Source organism: Suricata suricatta, chromosome 7 (assembly GCF_006229205.1).
Source record: "Suricata suricatta isolate VVHF042 chromosome 7, meerkat_22Aug2017_6uvM2_HiC, whole genome shotgun sequence".
Classification (NCBI taxonomy): domain Eukaryota; kingdom Metazoa; phylum Chordata; class Mammalia; order Carnivora; family Herpestidae; genus Suricata; species Suricata suricatta.
Genome location: NC_043706.1, coordinates 85,154,053 through 85,160,919, shown reverse-complemented (window position 1 = coordinate 85,160,919; position 6,867 = coordinate 85,154,053).

Sequence of the window (6,867 nt, the reverse complement as noted above, 5' to 3'; positions counted from 1 at the left end):
GATGCCTTGCGGGGCTGCAGGCGCCGCGGCTCCCCGCCCTCCCGCGCTCCTGCGGGGCCGGGCCCTCAGGCCGCCCGCCGCGCGGCTCTCCTGCTCGCTGACCGACGCACGCTCACACTTGGCAGTTACTTAGCGCGCACTCCGGGTCGCTGGTGAAAGCCAGTCTCGGGGTTGGGAGGGACCTGAAAGTTAGCCCACTCGATTTCTGGGGCTCGAACACGTCAGCCTCAGATCGGCGCGCAGCCTGGGGGCCCCGGGACGGCGGAGCGGGGAGGCAGGGCTGGGCTCCGAGGCGGCGGGTGGGGCGCCTGCCCCGAGTCTGGGTGGGAAGGGCTGCGGGGCCTCGGGAAAGTCTGGCGGCGTTTAGAAGCCAGCCAGCTCGGGCTCGCGCTCCCCGCCCACCTGCTGCTCACCGAGGGGGGTCGGAGGGGAGGGCGGCAGGATCCGGGGATAATGTAGGTGAGGCGGGAGTGAGAACGGATAAAAGATGGTCCTTCCCGCCTTCCCCTGTCCCCCCCCCCCCCCCCCCCCCATACAGACATTTCTCTCCTGGCAGAGAAACGTCTCTCCTGGCAGGTCTACAGAATTAGAACGTCGCAGCTGTTGTGGCGAGAACTTCGCAGCCCCGCTACTTGGGCAGAGAGGAGCCTCTGTTCGCTCACCCCAGCTCCCTCTTCCCCTCTCCGTCGCTTTCACGGTTTGCAGTGTCTTTCTCCTTTACGCAGACCCCACCTCCCCACCCCCCAGCGTGCCTTTGCTCGAAATGGTTACTCCTTTTAGAAATTGGAAAATCAATACTAGTTTAGCTTCTTCCGTGAGATGATGCACTGTCTAACCTTATGGGGAGGGAAACAGCCGAAGGCACAGCTCCAGCCCCTGGAGAATTTTACATAGAAATTTACAATGAACGACACTCCTGAGCGCTGCTGAAGTACGCTTCGGTTAGTAGCATTACTATAAGCCCAAGACACACCTCTTACGTACGTATTCACTGTTTGGTCGTGGTTGAGGTTTAGTTAAATGATTGATTAGAAGCTTGCACTGTGGGTGTTTATTCTTCCTGTTTTCTTAAACCACTTCTTGGATGGTTTCCTGTTAGTTTTCAGATGTCATTTGCAGCACAGACAGATTTCATATGCCTAGTGCAGATTGTCTTCAAAGTTCTAGTTTAAAGAGCATTATGTAAGCCTCTCTCTATTTACATAAGAGCTTTAACTCAAACCTCTCAGAAAACCATTTATTACCAACTGAAACTCATCCAAGGGAGCGGCATAACCGACCTGTTTCTTTATGACACTCTCAAGAACAGCAGTAGTTCATTCTATTTGAAAAAAGAGAAAAGCAGATGTAACAAAGAATTGGAGTATTTTGCATTTTTATTCAGCTAGGTTTTATATCACTTAAGCATTATTCTTAAGCTTCAGGCAGCGCCAGCATTTATAGAATACACTTTTTCTCTATGTGGTCAGTATTTAGGTGACAGAGCTGGCCCCTTCTCCCTCAAGGTTAATCCTAAAACAAAGATCTTTTAGAAGTAGAGTCAATTGAATAAAAACTTTACTAAATTCTAAATTACTAAAAGTATTCATGAATTCATGATCACTGTAAACAAAATTCAAGCAATAATAAAATATATAGAAATATAGAGAGGTTTATTTCTTTATTGACTATCTGGATCTTCATCACATTCCCTTTCCTGTAGAAAACCACTGCTAGTGGTTCTTTTCTCCCTTCCCCCGCCCCTTTCCTCCCTCCCTCCTTTTTTTCTTTCCGTCTGCTTTCTAAACTTTGGAGAAGATTTGTATGTTACACATTGTTACAATTACTTTTAGGAAGATGGAGCCTAATGAGATAAGAAACTTACTAATAAGGAGTTCAAAATTGGGACACATAGGAAAGGACAACATCTTGTCCTAAATCACATGGTATGCTAGTTTTGGGACATTGTTCTGTGTTAACTGTGTTAGCTGCGGAAAAATAAAAAGCCATTTAGACCCTGGTGCCTTCATGACAATAGAAGAGATCAACAAGGGTCCTAGAGATATATAAAACTATTAGAAGCAAGAAATAACTTCAAGAGAGTTCTTAGAGTATAAGGTTATTCCTGGCGGCTACCTTTTGTTTAAACAAAACAGACCCAGGACAGATGCTGTTCTACAGCCATATCCCAAATATGAAATTTGTCTTCTTAGGAACTTGTCTCGTTAGGGCATTTTCTCACAGGGTCCCCCTAAGATGTAATTAGGTGCTGTTATGGGTAGTTTTACTGAGAGGATTTGTGAATCTGACAGGCTCAAGTATCCCCTACCACCTAGTGGCCTTCCCTTCGCTCTTCCCTATCACTCTGACCACACAGTCCCTAGTCTGCCCTTTGTGATATTTTAACCCATTTAGACTCTTTTCTCTGAGGGACTCTTCACGATTGCCTTCCCTATCATCATTAATCTGATAAGGTAATCAACACAAAGGTGTTAACGACTGATAAATGTGGGGCACCTGGGTAGCTCAGCCTGTTGAGCCCCTGACTTGGGCTCAGGTCATGATCTCAGGGTTCAGGTCATGATCTTCAGGTACGTGAGTTCAAGACCCACATCCGGATCACTACTGTCAGTGCAGAGCCCTATTCCGATCCTTTGTCCTTCTCCCTCTCCCACTTGTGCATGTTCTCTGTATCAAAAATAAGTAAACATCTTTTAAAAAGCTGATAAATGCAAAGAGACATTTACTTTTTCCAAAGCAGTTGGAGGGTCCATGTTATAGGCTCACAACAATGAATCTCAGTAGTGGAACTGGAATTTGAGACTGTGGTTGGCAGATGGGGAAGATATTTTAGGCAAGAGGAATTCACAGCATTCCTAAAATAAAGCCACATGGCCGTGAGTCATGTTCTTTGTCCTCTCTTTAAAGACCAGCTCTACCTCCGTGATATACCCAGATAGAATGTTTCTACTGGAAGAACAGTGCCAGTGTAGAATTTTTAAATAGTAATTAAGCAGAGTTGGACACATTTTAATGGGATTGATGTTATATTGAAGAATTTACTTCTAGTAACAGGTTCCATGAAACTGTAACCATTCTCTGGAGAGAATGACCCATGACTGGCCAATAAAAGTATTTGTCCCCATAGTGACTGGTTTGGGAAGTGCACATGACCTGAGCAGGCCAATCAGTCAATGAACATTACCCTATAATTTTGGCCAGAGTGATGAGAAAGGAGAAAACAAAATTAAAGTTCAGATGCCTTATACACTAAGATAAAAGCCTTCATCTTCTAGGCGCTTTGTTGTGGAGATAATGTGCTAGATAGAAACCAATTCAGAGCAAAGCAAAAGACAGAGTAATATAACATGGTGTAATTGAGCCCCTGGATTCAGCTGTGTGTGAGTTTAAAAAATTTTTTTATTTATTTAATTTTATTATTATTTTTTTTGTTACATTAACCAAGAAAGTAGCCCTTACCTCTTCCAAGTTAGTCTGAATTTTGGTCACTTGCAAGTTTTAAAAAAAAACTTTTTTTAAAGAGAGAGAGCAAAAAAAAAAAAAAGACAGAATCCCAAGCAGGCTCCACCCTCAGCACAGAGCAGACTGTGGAGTTCATGATAAGAGATCATAACCTGAGGCAAAATCAAGAGTCAGTGGTGGCTCAGCTGGCTCAGCTGACTGAGCTGCACAACTGACTGAGCAGCCCAAATGCTCCTGTCGTTTGCAATTTAAACAGCCTTGCTTGACTCATGATTCTCATGCTCTTAAGGGCAAAAGGTTGAGTTAATCATAACTTTCAGTTCATGGCACATTATAATCATTGACTCATACCAAGTCCTTTTCATAAGTATCTTCTTTCCTTCCTTTCCTTCATTCTCCTTTATGTCTATATCTCACTCTGGTTCCTATCTCTGTCATAAGCTACCATTCTAATATGTTGTATGTATTCTTGAAAATAAATATTGATATTTTGACGGAATTATTTTTTAACTTATGTAAATGATGCTGTGTTGACGATCCTGTTCTGTTTCTTGCTCTTTCACTCAGTACCCTGTATTTAATATTTTTTAATGTTGCTTACGTGTACATTAATTTGTTGCTTCCAACTGCTACAAAATTCTCCTTCATGTGTGTATTAGTCAAGCTCCACTAGGCAAAGAACAAACCACACTAGGTATCTCAATAGAGAATTTAATGAAGGAGTTGGTTACACAGGTGTTGGAGAGCTGAAAATGCAAAACGTAAAGACTAAGGGGATGTTAGAGGTAGTAACTGCACAAAACGTCAGTCTGGGAGAACAAAAATAAGAGATTGAGGCTTTCAAGTCTAGAGGAGAAGCCCCAGGGAGTTGGGACTCAGACCTCTGAAGAGGGAGTGCTCTTCAGCTGGTACTAATACAATGAGGTAAGAGGAATAGTCTTGAAGAGTTGAGACTCAAACCTCAGGGGGCATTGAGGGCGGGACTAACAAGGCTGCTTTTAGGGGTGACAAAAAATGTTGGAGGTTGAGACACACTGCTGCTTCCTGGGTGAAGCATCTTTGATTGGGTGACTCTGACAGGTGTCAAAAGGTGTCAAATACTTGGCCAATGGGATGTTTTGCTTTTATTTTATACACTTATTATTTCAATTTTTCTTTTGCTTTCATACCAATTGGTGCTCACATATCCAACGTCCTGTGAAACTTTTCTTTAAAATGTTACGATAAGCCTATCAAACATTTTATGGGTATGAACTTACCAAAGCAGATACATAAATAACAAGAAAACAAATAAACACACACACATACTTTTAAACTATTTTCAGTGCTGAAGAAAGACTTTTGCAGGATAAATTCAGTAAACATTTCATCCTCAAAAATTATAGTTTTGTTGTGTAGAGTTGGAGGATATTTCAGCCTTATTTAGGCCAGTGGAGCAAGCAAATCTCATTTAATTCACACTGTGGGGGAGAATAGAAGGACCAGCGTTCACTGAAACTGGAAGCCGGCATACTGGCTACTCAAAACGGTTTATAAGAAATGACCATGCAGTAAATAGAATGTTGTTTACATTAACGTTTGTCAGACTGTCCTCCCTGGGTGATGTGCTCAGCTCTCCTTGGAGAGCCAAGGAAGTCCAGATAAAGGCCAAGAAGGATGAATTTGCCCATCTGCTTCATAATTTTCTGGTACTCAGTCAAGGCAACATTGTCTATTGTATACTGGTTATGCAGTTCACGGTTCTATATTTATGGAGTTATCACAGTGCATATGAAAGTGGAACTCTTTGTTCTCTTTTTCCAGTTGAGATACATGACCAAATCCAATCTTTTCTTGCTTTCTTTATCTACTTAAAAAATCTTTAACTTAATTGACCAAAGAAACTCTTTTTGCCTTCTTTCATATTGCCTTTCTCAACCCAACATCGAGCTCTTAATATGCACCAAAGGATGTAAAGCGAATAAGACACTGTGATAGAAAACCAATATAATGGTGTTTCTCATGCTATGAGCTCACAGACTAGTGGTGGAAGATGCACAGGCAAATATTATAATGTGGTCTGTGGCGTCTTTCACTCATTTGCTGACCGAGTTTGCTTCTAATCAACATGTCCCCCGTACATCAGGCACTGTGCAGTGGGTCTCAAGCTGGTTCACGTTAGGTGTACCACCTGAGAAATCTAAAGAAGACATGCTGGTCCACCCTCAGGGATAATCATTTAAATGGTTAAGCTTGGGTCCTGGGGTTTTCAAAACTGCCCAGATTATTCTTATTTGCAGCCAAGGTTGAGAACCCCTGTTCCAAAGAGAAACAGACATTTTTCTGTCCCTTAGGAAACTCATAATTTCATGACAGAAACAGACATGTGACCAGACAGTTGTAATCCAGTGCGAAGGGCCTTATGACAGAGATGAGTATGGGGAGCTACAGCCCTCTTCCTCCCTTTTTTAGATGAAGAATTTAAGAGTTTCACATGTTAATAGATTTGTCCAGTATCATGAATCGATAGAGCCAGGATATATATTTAGATCAGTCCTATCTGACCCATCTAAACCAGTCCACTAACTCCCAATCGCAGGAGACTATACTTCCCCATAAAAGGAAAAGATAAGGGCCAGCACAATTTATGTTCATTGTTTTACAGAGGAAGCCGTAGTGTTTTTGTATCTTCTAATATGGATAGTACTCATATGAGTTTCCAAAGGTTTGCAAGTGAAAAACTACAACAGCATTAAAACAATACTCTGGTGATTCCATGTTCTCAAAATATTTTCTGAGCTAGCTATCCATAAAGAAATCCTGTAAAGACAGTATTTTTACGTCATGATTTCTATGTGCCTTGGAATATCCACCTAACACAGCTGAACGATGTTTATTTACTTATCATTCTCATGAGAGTACGATAATAGCAGATACAATTCCAAAATTCAGGGTGGAGTCCTCTTTGATAATCTGGTCCATAATGATTAAATCTTGAAATATACAACATGATGTAATTTGGACATCCCCTAGGCCTTCTAGTTAGACGTTTTTGCTTTCCTAGAGACTTCACAGCATCCTCTTATTTTTTATGCAGGAAACTAAAAATCTGAATGCAGTTTCTGTTTAACTTATTCTATTTTAGGTTTTTATTTTTTATAGTTTTTCTTTAGGAAAACTTTTGCCTGTGGAAAAACATCTCAGCTCATCATAAAAAGGGTATACGCAGGCAAAAAGCAAAATAACTTTTCTACATTTTCTACTGATGTTTTATACATCAGTGAGGTTGTGCATGACATGTCCAAATTGAAAAGAAAAAAACTGAAGCAGCTTCTCTGCGATGTCCATCTGGAGGTTTCCTGAGTAAGGAGTATTAGCCAAACCCTGGAAGAAACCCCTAGCTCTTGCCAGTACAGTGCTGGAACT